The sequence below is a fragment of the Artemia sp. Qi Xiang Cuo genome, chromosome 15 (assembly GCF_049724085.1).
Source record: "Artemia sp. Qi Xiang Cuo chromosome 15, ASM4972408v1, whole genome shotgun sequence".
NCBI lineage: Eukaryota > Metazoa > Arthropoda > Branchiopoda > Anostraca > Artemiidae > Artemia > Artemia sp. Qi Xiang Cuo.
This window is the reverse complement of record NC_142808.1, coordinates 48405821-48425210: the sequence shown is the minus strand read 5'-3', so window position 1 is coordinate 48425210 and position 19390 is coordinate 48405821. Positions and strand designations below refer to the sequence as shown.

The 19390-nt window shown below is 35.9% G+C and overlaps 1 protein-coding gene across 1 annotated transcript in view; it reads left to right on the top strand.

The window, feature by feature from the left end:
* Nucleotides 1–1016: 1016 nt before the first annotated feature.
* LOC148943767 (ADAMTS-like protein 5) overlaps nucleotides 1017–19390 on the top strand; it is a 184833-nt gene continuing 166459 nt past the window's right edge. The window contains exon 1 of the mRNA XM_089101232.1: nucleotides 1017–1093. The gene's annotated coding sequence lies outside the window, so the exon portion shown is untranslated. The remainder of the gene's footprint in view (nucleotides 1094–19390) is intronic.

The window sequence follows — 19390 nt, the reverse complement described above, 5'->3', positions numbered from 1 at the left end:
TTAAAATAAATTGCTTAAAACGATGTTAGTATAAAAGTAAAAATCCACAATTAGCCACATCAATTTGCCACAATTAGCCACCAAAACCACATCTTAGTTGGTGCAAAAATAATGGTTTCAAAGCAACCTCCTGCCGAAAACAACTATTTTAAAATTGATGCACCTCTTTCTTTTAAAGAGAACCTTCTTTTTATTTACTTCTCTTTACCATGCCTCTTTTATTTTATTTTTTGTTTCATTTTTTGCTTTTTTTTTCGAAACTAAAACAAATTTCTTGGGCACATCTGTTATTATGGTAATTCAAAACCTGTTAGGTGACCTGTTAGTTTTAAAGCTTATATTTATACCCTTCTCCGTCCCACACGACAGGGAAATGAGCCGATATACAGTCAGTGAAAAAAATAATAAGGGAAATGTAAATATTTTGGCTAACCTATCCTCAGTACAAATACGAAATTGGAAAACCTAAGAGAAAAACCCAGAAAACTACCACAGAAAACGTGTCTTAATTTCCATTCTCTGTATTTTTCTATTTCCTGTAGGAACAACGCGTTGCACCGTCTCGGAAAAAGAAATTTTGGGAATTTCGGGAAATATAAACTGAACTATCTTGAAGGCTAAATAAAGTATTAGAACATGAATTAGACCAATTGATTGTGCTTATTTAGTTTAACCAGAGATATTTTTAATGCACTTTTTTTTACATAATGTGACATAACAGTTTTTGATTTGTCGCAGCTGAAATTATCTTGCTTTGAAAAAGGGCTTTTAAAAATCTTTTGTCGGAAGATTAAGCTATTGAGAAATATCCGCCGAACGAAACTGAAAAGTTTCCGCCAAAGTGTAAGTGGCGTGAAAATGGAAAATGAATAGCTTTTGAAGCAACGTTTCAATATAACTACCACTTTGTAAATGTCATACAAGTGCCCCCTTTTTAATGAATCTTCCACTTAGTGACATACTTATATTAGATTTTCAAAAGCCCCCCTTCAAGTAACCTCTCATCTGTTACAGGGGCCCGCTCGGATATTGCTATAAAAACAGTCGAGAAGGATGAGACAGCAATCAAGCCATTTGGACTGCGCAGCAGTAGGTAAAGTGGAACATATTTCCTTTTCTTTAAAAACGTTAACCGTTAGGTCAGAGGTCAAACGGTTTGGGTTTTTTCGACATATTTTTGGTTGAGTGTTGACAGTTATTTGAAGTGAACTGAATTTATTGGTTTTATGTCTGTATTTTGAATGAGCATAAAAACACATTCTCTTGGCTTAACAGCTTCCGAAGGGTCCTCCTGAACTAGTTTATTACTAAATGAATATTAAAAAACTAATATTAGGCCAGGGAAATTAGGGTTAGACAACTGTTTTTTTTTCACTGTTTATGGGGACGATTTCCTTGTTTTTTCAATATTTTTAATAAAAAAAAAGAAAGAAAAAATATCGTTTTGGATTCAAAATACAAAAAAAGATTTTTAGGAATTTAGGAGGAAGCATGCCCCCCCCCATAGACGCCAATCACTGATGTATCCAAGGGGTAAGGGGGATCCCCCACCCTCAAGAGTTTTCTGCCGCCCTCACTCCTCGTTTTTTCTTCTGTTTTTTGTTCTTTTTTTAAATAAATTTGCCAATTTGGTCAATTATTGGCGTCCTTGTCACATTCCCCCGCCCCTAGATTTTGCTCTAGATCCACCCCTGACGCCACTGTATTGAAATGAAAAAAACAATAAATAGGCTACATCAACACACGGATATTTAGGGAATGGTCGTAAATGATTAAATTTTGTATCGCCTATGACATCACAGTAAAACGCATTTTTACCCCTCAAACGCATCTTAGGTCCATCCATACCTGAATACCGCAATATTTTAAGATTTTCTTTTGGTAATTTCTAAATTATGAAGTTTTTTGGGCGAATAATTAAAAAAACTTTTTCCACAAAATAAGTTTTTCAAAGAAAATTAAAGAACTCCATTAAACAAAAATGAGCAAAAGTGAAATCAAATAATCTACCAAGCTCGAAACTACCACAAATCAGAATCGATAAATAAATGAAACCCAAAACGAACAGAAATTACAATAAATAACCGAGTCAAGCTCAAAACGAGCAGAAACTAACATAAGTTGGGCGCAAAACCCCTATGCCTTCCCAAGGCCAGAACAAAATTTGAACTTTACTGAAAAAAATATAAATGTTTTTAATTTAATAACTTTAATAAATCAAATAATTTTTAACATTTTGATTACTAAATATAATTATATGTATATTAAACTGACAATGCACATTCATTTGTATTTTTTCAGTAAAGTGCAAATTTTGTTCTGGCCTTGGGAAGGCCTTTGGAAGGGTTTTGCGCCCAACTTATGTTAATTTCTGCTCGTTTTGAGTTTGACTCGGTTATTTATTGTAATTTTTGTTCGTTTTGGGTTTCATTTATTTATCGATGCTGATTTGTGGTAGTGTCAAGCTTGGTTTATTATTTGATTTCATTTTTGCTCATTTTTTGTTTAATGGAGTTCTTTACTTTTCTTTGAAAAATTTATTTTATGGAAAAAGTTTTTTTTTAATTAATTTCTCTTCGTTTTATATTGACATAGTCTTTTCAGGGAAAAAGAAAATAACACTTTAAATCTTTCGTTTTTTAAGACTTTATAGTTTTGCCTGCTATTTGTACGCTGGAGAAAAATTTTTAGAAATTTTTTAACAACATACACCTTTTTAAAAATCTGAACACAAATAATGCTGTTCAACTTAGTTTCATACTAAATCCTCCTCAAAAACGTATTTTCTATCTGGAAATCAACTCCGCTGAACAAAATAGCCATCTCAAATTTTTGAAGGGCGGGGTGTGGGGCACTTTAGGGCGGGGGGGGGGGCTAGTTGCCCTCCAATCACTTTTGACAATTAAAAATAGTACTAGCCCTTCGAATTTCCAATCGAATGACCCTGTTTTGAAGTATCCACAACAACACCTTCTATAAAAACCTTACATGCCCCCAGGGCATAACTTCCAACCTTTGCCCTGAGGGTTTTGGAGGAGTGTCCACCTCAAAAACGTATTTTCTATCAGGAAATCAACTACGCTGAACAAAATGACTATCTCAAAATTTTGATTGGATGTGTTTGGGGGAATGATGGGCGTGCGGGGGGGGGGAGTTGCCCTCCAATCACTTTCGACTATTAAAAAGGGTACTAGTCCTATGAATTTCCAATCGAATGAGCCTGTTTTGAAGTTTCTACGACAAAGCCTTCTACAAGAACCTTATATGTCCCCAGGGCATAACTTAAAACCCTTGCTCTGAGGGTTGTGAGGGAGTGTCCTCCTAAAAATTATATTTTTTATCTTGAAAACAACTACGATTAACAAAAGAGCTATCTAAAATTTTCGTTGGGTTGTGTTTGGGGGAAGGCCTGGGATGGGGGGGGGGGCTAGTTGCCCTCCAATCACTTTCGACTATTAAAAAGGGCACTAGCCACTCCAATTTCCAATCGAATGAGCCTTTCCAAAGTTTCTACGACAAGGCCTTCTATAAAAACCTTATATGCCCCAAGGGTATATCTTACACCCTTGCACTGAGGACTCTGAGGGGGTTATCATCCTAAAAGGCAAAATTTCCAGAACTTTCAACTACGTTGAACAAAATAGATACCTAAAAATTTTGATTGGATGTGTTTGGGAAATTGGTGGGCGTGAGATGGGCGTTAGTCACTCTCCAATCACTTTCAACAATTAAAAAAGGCACTAGTCCTTTCAATTTCCAATTGAATGAGCCCTTCTGAAGTTTCTACGCTTTCAATAAAAACCTTACACGCCCCAAGGCATAACTTACAACCCTTGCCCTGAGGGCTGTGGGGGGAGGGGTTTTCATCCTTAAAGACCTTATTTGCAAAACTTTCAACTACGTTGAATAAAATGGCTATCTAACAATTTTGATTGGATGTGTTTGGAGAAAAGGTGGGCGTGAGAGGGGGGTTAGTTGCTCTTAAATAACTTTCGACTATTAAAAAGGGCAATGGTCCTTTAAATTTCAAATCAAATGAGCCCTTTTGAAGTTTCTACGACAACGCTTTCAATAAAACTTTATATGCCCCCAGGGCGTAACTTACAACACTTGCACTGAGGCCTCTGAGGGGGTTATCATCCTAAAAGACAAAATTTCCAGAACTTTCAACTACGTTGAAAAAAATGGATATCTCAAAATTTTAATTCGATATGTTAGGGAAAATGGTGGGCGCGAGAGGGGCGTTAGTCGCTATCCAATCAATTTCAACTATTAAAAAAGGCACTAGCTTTTTCAATTTCCAATTGAATGAGCCCTTTTGAAGTTTCTACGACAACTCTTTCAATAAAAACTTTATATGCCCCCAGGGCATAACTTACAACCCTTGCCCTGAGGGCTGTGGGGGGAAGTGGTTGTCATCCTTAAAGACCTATTTTCCAAAACTTTCAAATCACTCAAATCACTTTCAACTATTAAAAAGGGTACTAGTCCTTAGAATTTCAATTCGAATGAGCCCTTTTTCAAGTTCTTACGACAAAAATTTCAATAAAAAGCTTATATGCCCCAAGGGCATAACTTTTAATCCTTGCCCTGAGGGTTGTGGGGGAGTGTCCTCCTCAATAATATGTTTTCTATCTGGAAATCAACTACCCTGAACAAAATGGCCATCTCAAAATTTTATTAGATGTGTTTGGGGGTTTGATGGGGGTGGGGGGGGGCTAGTTGCCCTCCAATCACTTTTGAGCATTAAAAAGGGCACTAGCCCTTTGAATTTCCAGTCGAATGAGCTTTTATTCAAGTTTCTACGACAACGACTTCTTTAAAAACCTTATATACCCCCAGGGCATAACTCAAAACCCTTGTCCTGAGGGATATGGGGGAGTGTCCTCCTCAAAAACATATTTTCTATGTGGAAATCAACTACGCTGAACAAAATGGCTATCTCAAAATTTTTATTGGATGTGTTTGGGGGAATGAAGGGCGTGGGGGGGGCTAGTTGCCCTCCAATCACTTTCGACTATTAAAAATTTTACTAGCCCTTTGAATTTCCAATCGAATGAGCCTGTTTTGAAGTTTCTACGACAACGCCTTCTATAAAAACCCTATATGAGTAGAAAGGGGTCATGGTTAAGGTCAATCGATCTGTTGTTGTTTCGCCACGTGTAATGACATGAGGGGTGATTTACATAATCACTCGAGGAATTATCGATTTATGAAACTGGGGGGGGGGGGTGATTTACAAAATCAATAGTGGCAATGTATTGATCTAGTACTAGAGGGGGAAGTGAATTTCCCAGAACTTGATTGCGTAATCGAAGGGGAGAATGTATTGATTTACAAAAGGGGAATTAAGAAACAAACATGGCTTCTTTGATCTTTAGGCTAACCTAACCTGAGAACTTGATTTACATAATCGATGGGGAGAATGTATTGATTCACGAAAGGGGAATTAAGAAACAAACCAGGACCGAGGTGCGAGTGCTCCAGAGAACGTGTAAACATAAGCGGCATTAGATCTTTTCACGGGTAGACAAAGAATAATCACCTACGGAACAAGTACTGACAAAACCACTTGGCCGGCTCACCAATAAGTGGACAATAAGTGCACAAATAAGTGGGAGGAGCTTTTTGTTCGCACCGAGAATGAAGAGCCAGAAATCATCTGCGGTAAACTTACTGGATAATTATATAAACTGTGCTGTAAATGTAATCGAAATATTCAGAGTTTTATCATTTTTTTTCTCGTCTAATTAAAAGATTTATCTCTATTTGAACTGTGATTTGTACGTCATGGAAAGACAGTGTGGTCTTTGAAAATGCCTTCAATGTTTCGCAAGAAAGCTTTAATGGTTATTTCCCTTTAATTATTAAGTGATAGTATTATGGAATTCACGCTGATTAACAGCTTAACACTTTACTGATTAACACTGATTGAGAAACTGTTTTGTATTAATGGTTAAAGTGCAAGCAATATCTCATTTTTTAACTTAATCAGTAATTTAACTCATTTTTTAGTTATGTCCTGCTTAAGAAAATATTTTTGATTTTTAAAAGACAAAATTTATAAAGCAAACTTGTTATACATTCTAAATATTGGACCAAAATAATTGTTGTAGACCAAAGTTTGCTTTGAGGCATTAAAGAGTGCACAAACTGTCTTTTGATTTTGTTCAATATCGTCAACAACACACTCTGAAATTTTCAATAAATTACCATTAGCTTATCCTGTTGTATTGTACAGGCGCCCTTTTGAAAGTATGGATACACATAGAGCTTTTTGATTCAGTTTAATATCTCAATAAAATTTCCTTGAAAGTTACAACTTAATTCCCTAAGCCGTTCTAGGAAAATTGCATATAAGTCATCTTTGGCAACCTCGTTGTCTTGTGATTTAGTTCAATACCCCGCTAAATATTTTCAGGAAATTTCAGCTTAATGGCCATAGTTTTTCAAGAAATATTGCTTATTCGCCCTGTTTTACAACCTTCATAGAGGTAGTGTGTTTTGATTTAGGCCAACAACCCCCTCCCCACAATATTTTCTGGAAGTTTCATCTTACTAACATTAGCTGTTTCTGCAATATATCAGATACGTCGTCTTGATAAACTGGATGCATACAGTGTCCTTTGAATCACATTATTTCATAAAAAGACAAATAGTGTCTTTGAGCATCATTTGTTATGGATTCTAACACTTGGGTCAAAAAAGTTGTTGCAGGTGAAAATTTGCTTTCAAGTTTTAAAGGATGTCTCTGAAGTTGTCTCTGGTGCATTTGGACTACAGATTTATATTTCTTTATTGTTATTGAAAGGCGGTCTTTTTAACGCAAGTGACTGTTTATATCGATATATAGCTTTCCCTTTACAGAGAACATAATAATTACAGTATGTTAATTAAAAAAAATTAATTGTATTTCGTAAATTTCTATATGTTACAAATTATGGTGGAAAATTAACTAGAATTGCATCTTCTGTTCTAGTTAAAAATCTTATCTTCTTCCTAAGTCTTAAAAACTGCTAATGCCTGAATTTCTAAGAAAATATTTCTAATTTATTTTATTAATTGAAATTGGCATACGTAAATTTAATTAATTAATTAGATGAATTCACTTTAATTTAACTAAATTATTTTTCATTTAAAATATCCAATTACTTTGGGGAACTGAAAACTGGAACTGTATCGCATTGAAACTATTTTGTAGGGTCTTAAAAATTGTAAATGAGTGAATTTTTGAAGCACTCTAAATCTATTCTGAGGACTGTAGAAAACGGATTGAAGGGAAAAACCCTAACTAGTTTCTCACATAAATAATCAACGCCATCTGCGTTTTGATTCTTAGAAGAATTTTACAGCTGATAGTTTTAGTTGAAAATATGTCTCTTTGCACTGCCTGTGCCGCTGACAATATTGGCATCTTCTCTTTTTTAATTCATTAAGATTTCACCATTTTCCATTCTATCTACCTATCTATCCACTGGTTAGCGACGCTTCTTGACTAAAAAGGTCATTTCGTTGGCACTTACAAAATTGTAGGAGAGGGGGAGTTACGACTGGTGTTTTTCAAAATATTTTGAAATTTGTTTCAAATTAAACTTGTTTTTCAAAGGTATTTTGAAGTTACAAAAAAGGTGTTTTCCAAAATCTAGGGGAGACGTAATTTTTTTTTAATGAAAATATGACAAAAAAATATCTTTCAAAATTAGGGGGGAGACAATTAATCCCCTCTCTATTTGCTACTCCTGGACAAAAATAAATCCACGGTGTCACTATGTGACAATTTTCTATTTATAATCAACAAGCAAAAAAGAAATTACTCAAAGAACTTCCTGTTGCTATTATTTAAAAAAAGCTGCACCATGTAGGGAAAATGAATGAAAAATGCAAAAATCCTAGAGAATTTATCCAAAAACCACTTACAATTCTTATGAAATCAAGCTGATATTTTTTTGAGATTCTAAAAAGGATTATTCAAAATCTGGGGGAGGGTATTTTTTTTAATGAAAATACCGCAAAAAAGGTGTTTTCAAACTAATTTCTAAATAATTTTCTTCAGAAACGCAGCAAAGCTTTTAATTTGTCTTTTTTTTTCTTGGGTATGCAATAGGCCGCAATTTAATCGATGGTCGGTAAACTTCGTTTAATATTATAGCCGTGAGTAAAATTGTGAGAAATTGATATTAACGGTAGGTTGCCTAAATTTTAAATCTCCAAGATCCATCGTTAATCTGGGAAGAATTTAGAAAATTATATCGAGGGAAAATTGAAATTTAATACCATTTTAAAGTGAAGGAAGGCGTAATACTAGTACCGAGTAATCCCTATAATTATACGAACGTACATATGATTTGTGACTTCAAAGGTGAATTGATGCTTGAATGAATTAATCCATTTGTTTAGCTGTCTCTCTAGATTTGTTATGAAACTTGAAAGTAGGTATCTGCAAATTATTGGGTATGAAAAGGAAATTTGAGGTAGTTTTATCGATCACATGATTGACTATGCTTTGGGAAACCGATTTATATTTATTAATGTTGCAGTGGCTCTGTTTTGGACATGATTTTTGGACTATTGGTTTGGATTTACTGTTTTGTCGTAGGTGATTGGATGGATGAGTAAGCACTTGAACTTTGTTCTAGTGCTCATTTATCCCAGTTACTAAATTAAGAAGACCGATTGTTTTAATTTTCTTGGACCAAGTAATTACCTGTATTACACTATAGACTTACCCTACCTCGGAGAGAACTTCTATCATCATTTCTGCTGGCTGGGAGATGGATAATTGTCATAAATTATAATAATAGATTTTGAACTGTAAATCATCATCAAGGAATCCTTCCCCAGAGAATTATTCAGCATGCCTCCTTGCAGAGCTATATAACAAGTGAAAGTCGTTGCAAACTGTAAAAATTAGGGAAAAGGGTAAATCGTTACAAATTTTAATAGCCCATTCTAAATTATAAATTACCAAAACTATCAAGTGACCCTCCCCCTGAGGAATTTTCCAACATGTTTCCTGCCAGAGCGAATGGAACAAGGGTAAATTTCATTACCCCAACGGTAAAATTTTAAATCATAAGTTGTTTGAACGACTAAAGAATTTTGAATTAATCACTGGAATGTTCAAATTAATTAATTAATCGTCAAGTATTTTCAAATTAATTAATATATTAAGGAATTTCAAATAATGGGAAACTGAAATACATATTAACTAAGTACTAAGAATCGTATGAAGTGATCTTATACAAGTCACACACGTCAATTCGAACGGTGCTATTTGTCATTTTTTAGATTCTTATATTTATTATAATATGATATTCCTATTATAATTGTGTTTCATACCCCTGCCCGATTTACCCTCGGCCACTCCTCCTGAAGGCTTGCTTTTGCGTTTTAAGAACACTTGGAGATGCCCCCCCCCCTGATTATTCTTGATCCTGATGCGAGTTGCTTGACCGTTAAATTTGGCTTTATACTTTTCCTAACTGTCTGTTTACCTTGTGACTATCGAACGACAGCGTCTACGAACTGCAGTATTGCGCAAAACTTGTGCAGTATTGTGCAGTATTGCGAATAAAGTATTGCACAAATCCCGAAACTTTTTGAAGTGACGCTGCTGTCAAAGGACTTCAATGATTTCTAAAACGTATGCGATTTTAACGCGGGCATAAAGAACCTTTTCCTCCATTCTGATACGTTATCTAGGGCTCCACCCCCTCTTATCATTGCAAAGAACTCACTTAATAATCCACAATTCTGATATTGTGTCAGATCTGAATAACGTTATCAATTTAAGCGATCTCAGACCGTTTCTCATCGAAGTGACCACTTCCCACTATTTTTCAATGTGTCTATGAAACTTCAGCAAATTACTTGTGCAAAGCCTAGTATAAATAAGTGGTTTACTGTTAGTGATTGGAAGATTGCAGATATGAAACATTATGTGCTATGACACTTTATGTGCTCACTTTGAATAGCCTACTAGCAATGATCCACATTCTTTATCAACTTCTTCAGTGCTCTTTTTACTTTGGAGACAGAAAAAGCGATATTAATGCTTATTATTATCAAATTATTACTTGTCTTAAACGTGCTGAAGGACTGAACGTGCTGAAGTGTCCCGAAAACTAGAGTGAGAGCTAAAACTCGGAAGTCCTTTTGAGACTTGGATCCTGAATTAAAAGTCATAAAAAATAAAGCTAAGTTTTAGCTTCAAATTTGGGTTTATTACGGCCTAAAAAAGGTGTGGTTATTGATATAAAACCAAAGACAAGACTGAGGCATGAAAAATACCTTAGAGCTATTAGGTATAAGGGCCTTAATTTTTCGAGTTCGCGTAAAGAGAGGACAAACGTAATGAGCCCAGTGAAGGTTGAAAAAGTTGCGGATTCTCCAATTTCAGCGCAAGCTACGGCTGAATATTATTCGTCTAGTTTTTCAAAAGTATGTTCACAATGGGGGTTCAGTATGTTTAATATATTCACTCTTTCTTTAGTCAGTTTTTTCCCAAATATCTACCATCCACGGTTTCGCAGTCTGATGTAATTACCTGTCTTTATCTTCCGTTGAAACTGCTCTTAAGAGAATTAAATCTTCACCTAATGATTTTGATGGGATTTTTGCGCTTCATCTCCAGTCTGGTTGCAAATTTTTTACTTCATCAGCTACTACTACTACTACTAACAACTCACCGCAGCACCAAGCCGTCTAAGGCCAACACAGCTACGCACGCTCCTCCTTCATCCCAATCTACTCAAAGCTTCCCTGTTTACACCCTCCCAGGAAGTTCCCAATTCATTTAAATCTTTCTTTGTAACATCTTCCCACCCCAGATGAGGACGATCTGCTTTCCGTTTAGCCCTAGACGGTTGGCCGAAAAGGACAATCTTCGGCAATCTGTCATCATTCATCCACAGAACGTGCCCTAGCCGTCTCAACCTTTTTTTCATTATAGCCTTAAAAAGCGGGATGGAAGCGCATTTTTCGTGCAGCCTACAGTTGGAAATACGGTCAGTCAGCCGAGCACCCAGAACACCTCTATTATCCTATCTGTTATCCCAAATTAGCTAAGCACGTCTGTTGTACCCGATCCCGATAACTTTCTATATAGCACGGTACCTTCGGTTCTTAAAAAGGTGAATTTCCACTTAATTGTTCGTCTTACTGACCTTCATCCGTATACTCCAGGGATTAGTTTTGGAGAAAATTTGTTTGGTTTTCAGCCTGAGGTTGTTTCCATTCACCCTCATCGAATTCCCTTTCCCCTTCTTTTGGATGATTCTAGAAATAATCACACTAGGATGGATGATAGACTATCTATGAACGAGTGAAATGAATTATGTTTACATAGTTCTGCAAAATTAGCCATGGTTAATCAGAATAAAGCCAAAGCTGGCAAAGCTGGCTTAACTTTTTCGGAATTGTTTGAACATGATTCAGTTTACTTGTTGATAGTCATCATCCATCCGAAGGCATCTTTGTCCCCTTTATATTTTTATAGCCTTTGATTCTATTAACCCTTCTCAGCTATTTCACCATCTGCTCACGAAGGGGATCTATCTCTTTATCATTTTAATGCCGAAGTATTCATAATTCTCATCTTTTCTTAAAGTTAAAGTTAACCATTTGATTTTTGAAAAAAAAAAAAAAATACCATTTCGGCTTAGACATAATTATTTTATTATTTATCATCATTACCGTTATTATTAGAAAAATATTTTTGAATTGATACTATTTATTACAATTTTAATATTTGATTGCTATCATCATTAATTTTATTATTATCATTATTATTATTATAAGTATCAATCAGTTATTATTATTATTTAAATTATTATCAAAATGTGCGAGTATGAAGTGTTTTTTTTCTTTATTAAATCATGGCTTAACTTATAATTTCATTATTTATTTATTCTTCTTATTAATAATTATTTTCAATATTATTCTATTATTTTTGTATTATATTTTATCATTATTAGAGGGATAGATTTTATTACTATGATCGCATAATATGATTATTATTAGTATTTATTTTATTATTATTATTAATAATATTACTAAAGTATTTTGTCCTGTCTAGCTAATCATTACTTGGCGGCTACTCTAAATTTTGTTCGGTGACATGGAAAATATTGTTGGTCAAAGACTTTGCTGACGGAGTGGAAAATTCATCTTATTTATTGCTTTTTAAGTTCTGTAAATCCATCAAGAAAAAAAGAAAAAAAGAGGATGAACCTCATTTATAAAAGGATGTCGTTTATGCGATGGCTATTGTGTATAGACAAAGAATAGACAAAGATCTTGGCATTCTCTTTTTTTATATCCTGTTTACAATTAAAAAAAAAGAAGTGAAAAACCTTTTCGGTGGCCTGAACCATGTGATTAATCTGGGCATTGTTAATAATGAACTAAGATTGGGTAATTTGTAGAGGGTGCCACCTTTCAGGAATTATATACACCATGTGGCGCGTGTGATCCATGACGGAATTGTGACACGCGTTGCGAAACTGTATGGCGCAAGGGTGCTCAGAGATGTAAATCAGGTGGCGCGTATCATCTGTGGTGGAAGTAAGCTAAGACTGGCGAAACTATGTGGCACAGCAGGCGTTCTGATATGTACACCAGTGGGGGAAAAGCGAGTGCCCCTGGGATAATTTGATAAACATGCATTGTTAATTACTGGCATACATGGGGCAGCTTGCTTGATCCCAGGTTTTACAAAATAGTGTTAACCATTTTAGGAATCTTCTATAGTGTCCAAACATTATTCTAACGACAAATTAATCACTCGATCTATAAACCTGATAAAACTTTTCATAAATCATGAAAGAAATTCTTCCCGAAGTTTGGTGAAGTCGGGCAGTAAGATAATAATTATCCACCAAGGAATCAAAACTAACCAATAAGGTGATTCTAAAATATAGGTTAATGCATAAAATACTATGTCCGTCTTAATAGTACCAAGGACATTAAAATTGCAAAATTCCCCCCTTGACCCATGTTAGGTCCAATCATGCAACAATTTGCAATTTCTCTTTTGTTTCAAAATTATGAAGATCTTAGGGCCGCACCACATTTTCGTCAGTGTTGCCGCGTTGAAGCTTGAAAATAAGTTAGCAAAACTAGTTAGTTAAGTTTCACAATGGTTTTGTCAATAAAATTCAAACATTAACCATGTGTTGATCCCAAAGACAACTTCCCCTTCAAAGGTTAACTAATTTTCTTAAGGTGCTTTGCGACATGTGTTAGCAGGGGCTGATCCAGGAATATTTCTAGGGGAGGGCGCAAAATAGGTTGATCCGACAAACTTGCGTTAGGAGCAAGTTTAATTAACGCAAACTTGCGTTAACTAAGTAAATTACACTACTTTAGACTACGTTAGGGGGTGCGCACCCCCCTCGCCCCTCCCCTGGATCCACCACTGTCTGTTAGTAGCTTATTTTTGTTGATTGTTATCCCACATTACTTTTTTTTCCTACCCGTTACTGCCAAAATTTTATAACTGAATATGGAGGTCGTTTTTTTTTAAATTAAATTCCCGGTTTTTCCTAATTCTAAGATACCCAATGGTTGCGTAAGTTTCCACTTAACCGATTCAAACAATCAGTTTTCATTTTCACTGTTCTTGCTCTTCATGGTTTAAAATCTGTCTCCCTGCAATGCCCGACAGAAACAATCCAATTTCAGCAAAACAGCTTTTGAAGAAGTTTTTAGGCTTATTTTTAGCTGATATATGCCATTAGTTTAGCCTAGTCCAATTTGTTACTATCGGTAAACCTAAAAGCTGACTAATTGGGGCAGATTCTGTGTATCGAATATTCAATTCATTCAGATTGCGTAAACTCATATTCAAATATCTATGTTCGAGTTACATAATCTTAAACTATAATAGACAAAAGAAGCACTAATCGTCCAGGGGACGTCTTTAAGTTTTCTGAGCCTAATTAATGGGTTAAGCAGAAAGTTTCACAACCATATATTTTGTAAAAAAAAAAAACATAGTAAAAATCGTAAATTCATTTGGTAGCGAAAATGACCTACATATGCAAGTATGCCGCTGTTGGTAGTAGCGGAAAAAAAAGAAGAAGAAGAAGAAAAGAAACATGGGGGAAAAATCAGCAAAATATAAGCTAAAACATTTTGTGCCAAATAGCTTAAGAACGTGTGGCTTTCCTTTGAACATGATTTTGTCTTTGAGGATCAATAAGTTGTTATGTCTCAGTTTTTACGTGCGAAAAGTGTTAGAAAATATAAATAACGGTTCAACGTTGCAACACCGACAATATGTGGTACTGCCCAAAACATCATAATTTTATGCAACCAAAAAGAATGCTATTGGAATTTTAGGCATAAATAGACAAAAGATGGATTTAGGGTGCAAAAATCATTTTATTTTCATGTCCTGACATATAAGGGGGGGGGGGCGGAAGGGCTAAACTTAGAAATCTATATTTTGCTTAAAACCCCCTTCTCATACCTCTGCCTTACAAATTAAGCTTTTAGATGTATTAATATATGAAATGCGGGGTTTAACCAAAGTTAAGTTTTAAATCGGAACCGCACCCGAAGAAAATTCCCTACCTAGGTGTGGGGGTGTCAATTCACGAAAATGTGGGGGTGGAGTAAAATGTATTTTCCAAAATATAGGAGGGCAATCTAGTTTTCTATCGATTTTTTGAATGAAAATGCCGAAATAAGTATTTCTTAATGTAAATACCAAAATAGGTATTTTTTAAGATCTAGGGGAGCCCCCTGTCCCCCAATTGACATGTCTGCCCAGCTGTTGGTCAGTCAAATTGTAGTTTATGCGTATTGTGGTTTAAATTCTCTTTTAATCATCTTAAGAAAGGCAGTAACTACTATAGCTTCTAAACGATTCATTTCAATGCTATTAAACGACCGCAGAAACTGATAAAAACATTAAATCAAAGCAGTAGGTCTTAATTACAGTCCCATAAGCTTTTACAGAAATAGTTTGCTCGCGTGTCGCGTGAATATTTTCTTGGTGAAAATAATTTGATAGTTACAAGTATGGATACCGTAACAGATGGTATAAAGCGTGCTACTCAGTCATAAACGAGAAAGACTGAAAGATTCAATGACTGGAAGTAAAAACCATTCCACTGAATTAACTAAAAATCCCTATTTATGATTAGAAATAATTTTAAAACAGAGGAAGTGGTCGCTTAGGGATTTACACCCTCTGTCAAGCTTTATTGCTTTGTAAGGGATTTATTATCCGTTGTCCATCAACCCTTATTTTCTACGCCTGTAATAAAATTTGGTTTGAATTTAAGCTGATGACTTTTTTATACTTCAACAATCAAGGAAGTCGTCATTCAAAGCTTGACGTTTACGATGTTTGTGACATTTATGAAGTATGTAAAATTCTACGAGTAATCCCTTAGTCTACACAGCTCCTTTTTTTAGGGGGGGGGGTAAACGATTGTATTATGGAGGGAGAATACATAAAGTGTATTTTTAAGCCATAATGTCCCCCTATTCATGGTGATTCTTTTTCAAAAATTCCACAAGAGTCCACCTTGCCCCCCTCTTTGAAGCAATCTGACCAGAACTTGCGTAACAAGCTTTGTAGTTTGAATTCAAGCTGGTGACTTTATTTATTCTCCGACAATCATGGGGGTCCTGATTCAAAAGTGGACGTTTAGGATGAATGTAGAATTTAAAAATAATCCCTAGGTCTACACAGTTCCGATTCTCAGCGGGGGGGGGGGGTCAGAGGTAAAATAATTTTCCTTACTAAGTGGGGGAAACCAAAAGTGTACGTTTGGGCCACAATTTCCAAACACTTATGGTGATTCCTACGCAAGGAACTCTACCCTATCCTTCTCTTTACATTAGTCTGGTCAATACGCCTGTCAGGGTTCCAATTTAATGGGGTTTTTTTTTCGTAGATCTACGGATCACTTACGGAAAAAGCGGAATTCTATTGGAAATTTCATATAGCCAAGGTCATATCAAGGGGAGGGGTTAGGGGGTTTCAACCCCCTCCCCCAAACTTTTGTCCGACTCGTAAAAACGTAACAAAAATGAATATAAACACATTTGTTTGCGTTTTTGAAGATTTTTTTGCATTCCATTTAAAAGATTTATGATGTTTAAAAATTTGCAAAATAGTACAGATAATCTCTAGGTCTATATACTTATTATTTGAAAAAAAACTACGTTTTCTAAAGAGTTAAAGAGGCTGAGTCACAAGTTCGAACCTTAAAACGTACAGGGATTAGGAGGTGCAGTTGGGGGGCTGCCACCCCCCAAACCCCCGCTTCCGTATATGAAAGCTCTTTCGCTCTTTACGCTAAAGTTTGACTTTCTTACAACTCTTTTTTTTAAACAATAAAAACTTTAGCGTAAAGAGCGAGGCGTTGAGGAGGGCACAGCCCATTTCATATACGAAAGCGGGGGTTTGGGGGGTGGCAGCCCCACAACTGCACCTCCTAATCCCTGTACGTTTTAAGGTTTGAACTTGTGACTCAGCCTCTTTAACTCTTTAGAAAACGTAGTTTTTTTCAAATAATTTCTGCAGGTTTTGTACAGTTTATTACTTATTTAACTCTTTAGAAAACGTAGTTTTTTTCAAATAATATTATCAAAGCAGTGGAGACTTACCTGTAACCTGAAGGCCGACTGTGATATTCTTCTGGAGACGACTGTTGAGCCGAAGGACTTAATAGATTGGATTTAAAAAAGAAACTGAGTTTAATTTTTAAACTTTAAATTCAATATAAACTCAACGCCTCGCTCTTTACGCTAAAGTTTTTATTGTTTAAAAAAAGAGTTGTGAGAAAGTCAAACTTTAGCGTAAAGAGCGAGGCGTTGAGGAGGGCACAGCCCCTTTCATATACGGAAGCGGGGGTTTGGGGGTCGGCAGCCCCCCACCAGCACCGCCTAATACCTGTACGTTTTACGGGTCAAACGTTTAACTGAGCCTCTTTAAAAGCCCCCAACTGTGCCTCCGAATCCCTGTACGTTTTAAGGTTCGACCTTGTGACTCAGCCTCTTTAACAGCCCCCCAACTGTGCCTCCTAATCCCTGTACGTTTTAAGGTTCGACCTTGTAACTCAGCCTCTTTAATTCTTCAAAAAACGTAATTTTTTTCAAATAATTTAAAAAAGAAGCTGAGTTTCTTTTTTAAAATTTAAATTAAGTATATAAAAAATTTCCTCTGAAGGGAACTTGAACACAGTTCTTCCGCCTGCCAGTTTGTAGTAATGACCACTGTAATAAAGGGACGCCACTTTTCTTGTATTTCTAGTGTGTGGAATCTATTTTTGACGCAAGCAAATCCCCACAAAACTTGATATTTGGTTTTTGGAAAACAGGGAAGGAGTGATCGGATTGAGCTGAAATTTCGAGGAAAAGCTTTCAAGCCCCACGAAAACTTATCTTCTAAATTTCAACCCGATCGGACAACCTTAAAGGGAGGCTGTGGTGGGAAAATTTAACATGGGCTCTTATAGGAAAAAGATTTTTGTCGTATATGTAAACTCAGGGGATAATTTTTTCGGTCTGAAAATATCAAAATGCCCTAACAGGTCAAATTCCGCTTCGAATGAGTCCTCATTCACCCGGATCCATTGCCAACTGTGACCTGTAGGCGTGACTAGTAAAAAAAAAAGAGAAATGAACATTAAGTGGTTATATCTGGTTTTTGAAAAACAGGGAAGGAATGATCTGATTGAGCTGAAATTTCGAGGATTAGCTGCCGGGCCCTAGGAAAGCCTAACCTCTAAATTTCAGCCCAATCGGACAACGTTAAAGGGGGGCTGTGGTGGGAGGGTCGAAACTTCCGGCCCAGTTTACCCCATGAAGATAAAGTCGGAGGAGGATGAAATTTTGCACGTTTCTTAGTTTGAGCTTGGGCTACAAAATACGATCACCGCCGTCTCTCTGCAACCTCTAGGACCGGAAATCGCTTAACATTGTGGTGGGTCGCCTCTTTAAAGAGGCACAAGTGTGCCTCCTTGATGACACATAGGTGGGTTTGGGAGGTGCTGGAAAAGGTCAAATGTATTTCTTTACAGGAGAACGGGACGGGCTGAAACATCCCTGTGTTCTTTTCTTGGGTCAGTTTAAACCGAGAATTATGACTGTAGTTACGCTTTCAATTTCAACTGTAGTTACAAGAATTTTTTTTTTAGAATTTAGGAAACGAGCCTGATGCACGAAAAGAATGTCACCAAAGTGAAAAACAGAGTACACTGCTTGAAGTCGTCATTGTCAAAAACCCATGAACAGATGTTAAGAACTGTTAGTAGGGGCTGACAACCCATAATTTGTAGACCCATCATCTTTCAAGAGTAGGGTCTGCAATATAATGGAGATCGGGAGGATGAAAGATCAAGGAGGATCAAAAGGTGGATCAGGAGGATCAAAATGTGACGTTAATATGATGGTTCCTCTTTAGAGAATAGGTTACTTTTGGTTTTAGTGATTATCTGTCAAGTGGGAATATGTTATTTACGACTTTTAGACGTAATAGTCATAGTTTATTGGGATTTTTTGGTAAAAGTTGCGAAGGATTCCATGCTATTCCCCTTTTTTAAGAAATCTAACCAATGCAGTCTAAATTCTGTAGTTCTATTTTAAATATATATCTTCCGACCTTAAACTCTGTGTAATCTGCTTCAAAATTGGAGAGGTTTAACTCATCTAAATACCGACTGTACGACAAAAGCCTGGAAATCTGAATATTTACACTACCGGTCATGCTTTGTGAGCAGCATAGTCTGCATTGCATTTCTGCCTTTTCCCTCTCTCTCATTCTTTTCACCTATTTCTGCTTCTGAATTTAAATATATTTCAGCATGTTTGAACAGAAGATGGTAGCTTTTTTAGTCCATCCCCATATAAGAAGCTTTAATTAAAAATTGCACTCTTTCTGCAGCAAAATGATGGAAATTAACCTTATGTCAAACGTTTGTTGAAGTCTGAAGCATTGGGAAATAGTCCGGGCAAGCTGCAAGTGCCCTCTGAATCCTATCCGCTTCCACCACAAATATCCCTTCTCAGTGTTTTTCTCGGTTAGTCAGAAAAAACTGTATCAGCAGTCTATTATGATATTTATGCATCAAAATGACATAATTTCAAACGTTTTTTGAAGTCTTAAGGATCGGGAAATAGTCCTGGCAAGCTGTTTAATGCCTAATGCTTTCTGAATTCTACTTCTGCATTATCTTCCTCTGTCAAGTCAGAACTAAAGTTTGGTAAGAATTCATGATTTTAGAGATAATGATCTTTTTTATTTTTGTGTATTTTCTCATTTTCTTTCCCTTTTCTGCGTTTGAACCTAACTTTATTTTTCTATGGTTGAACAGAAGCTGGTGATGTTCTGTTTATTCTTTCCCCATTGGGGAAGTTTTGATTAAAAAGG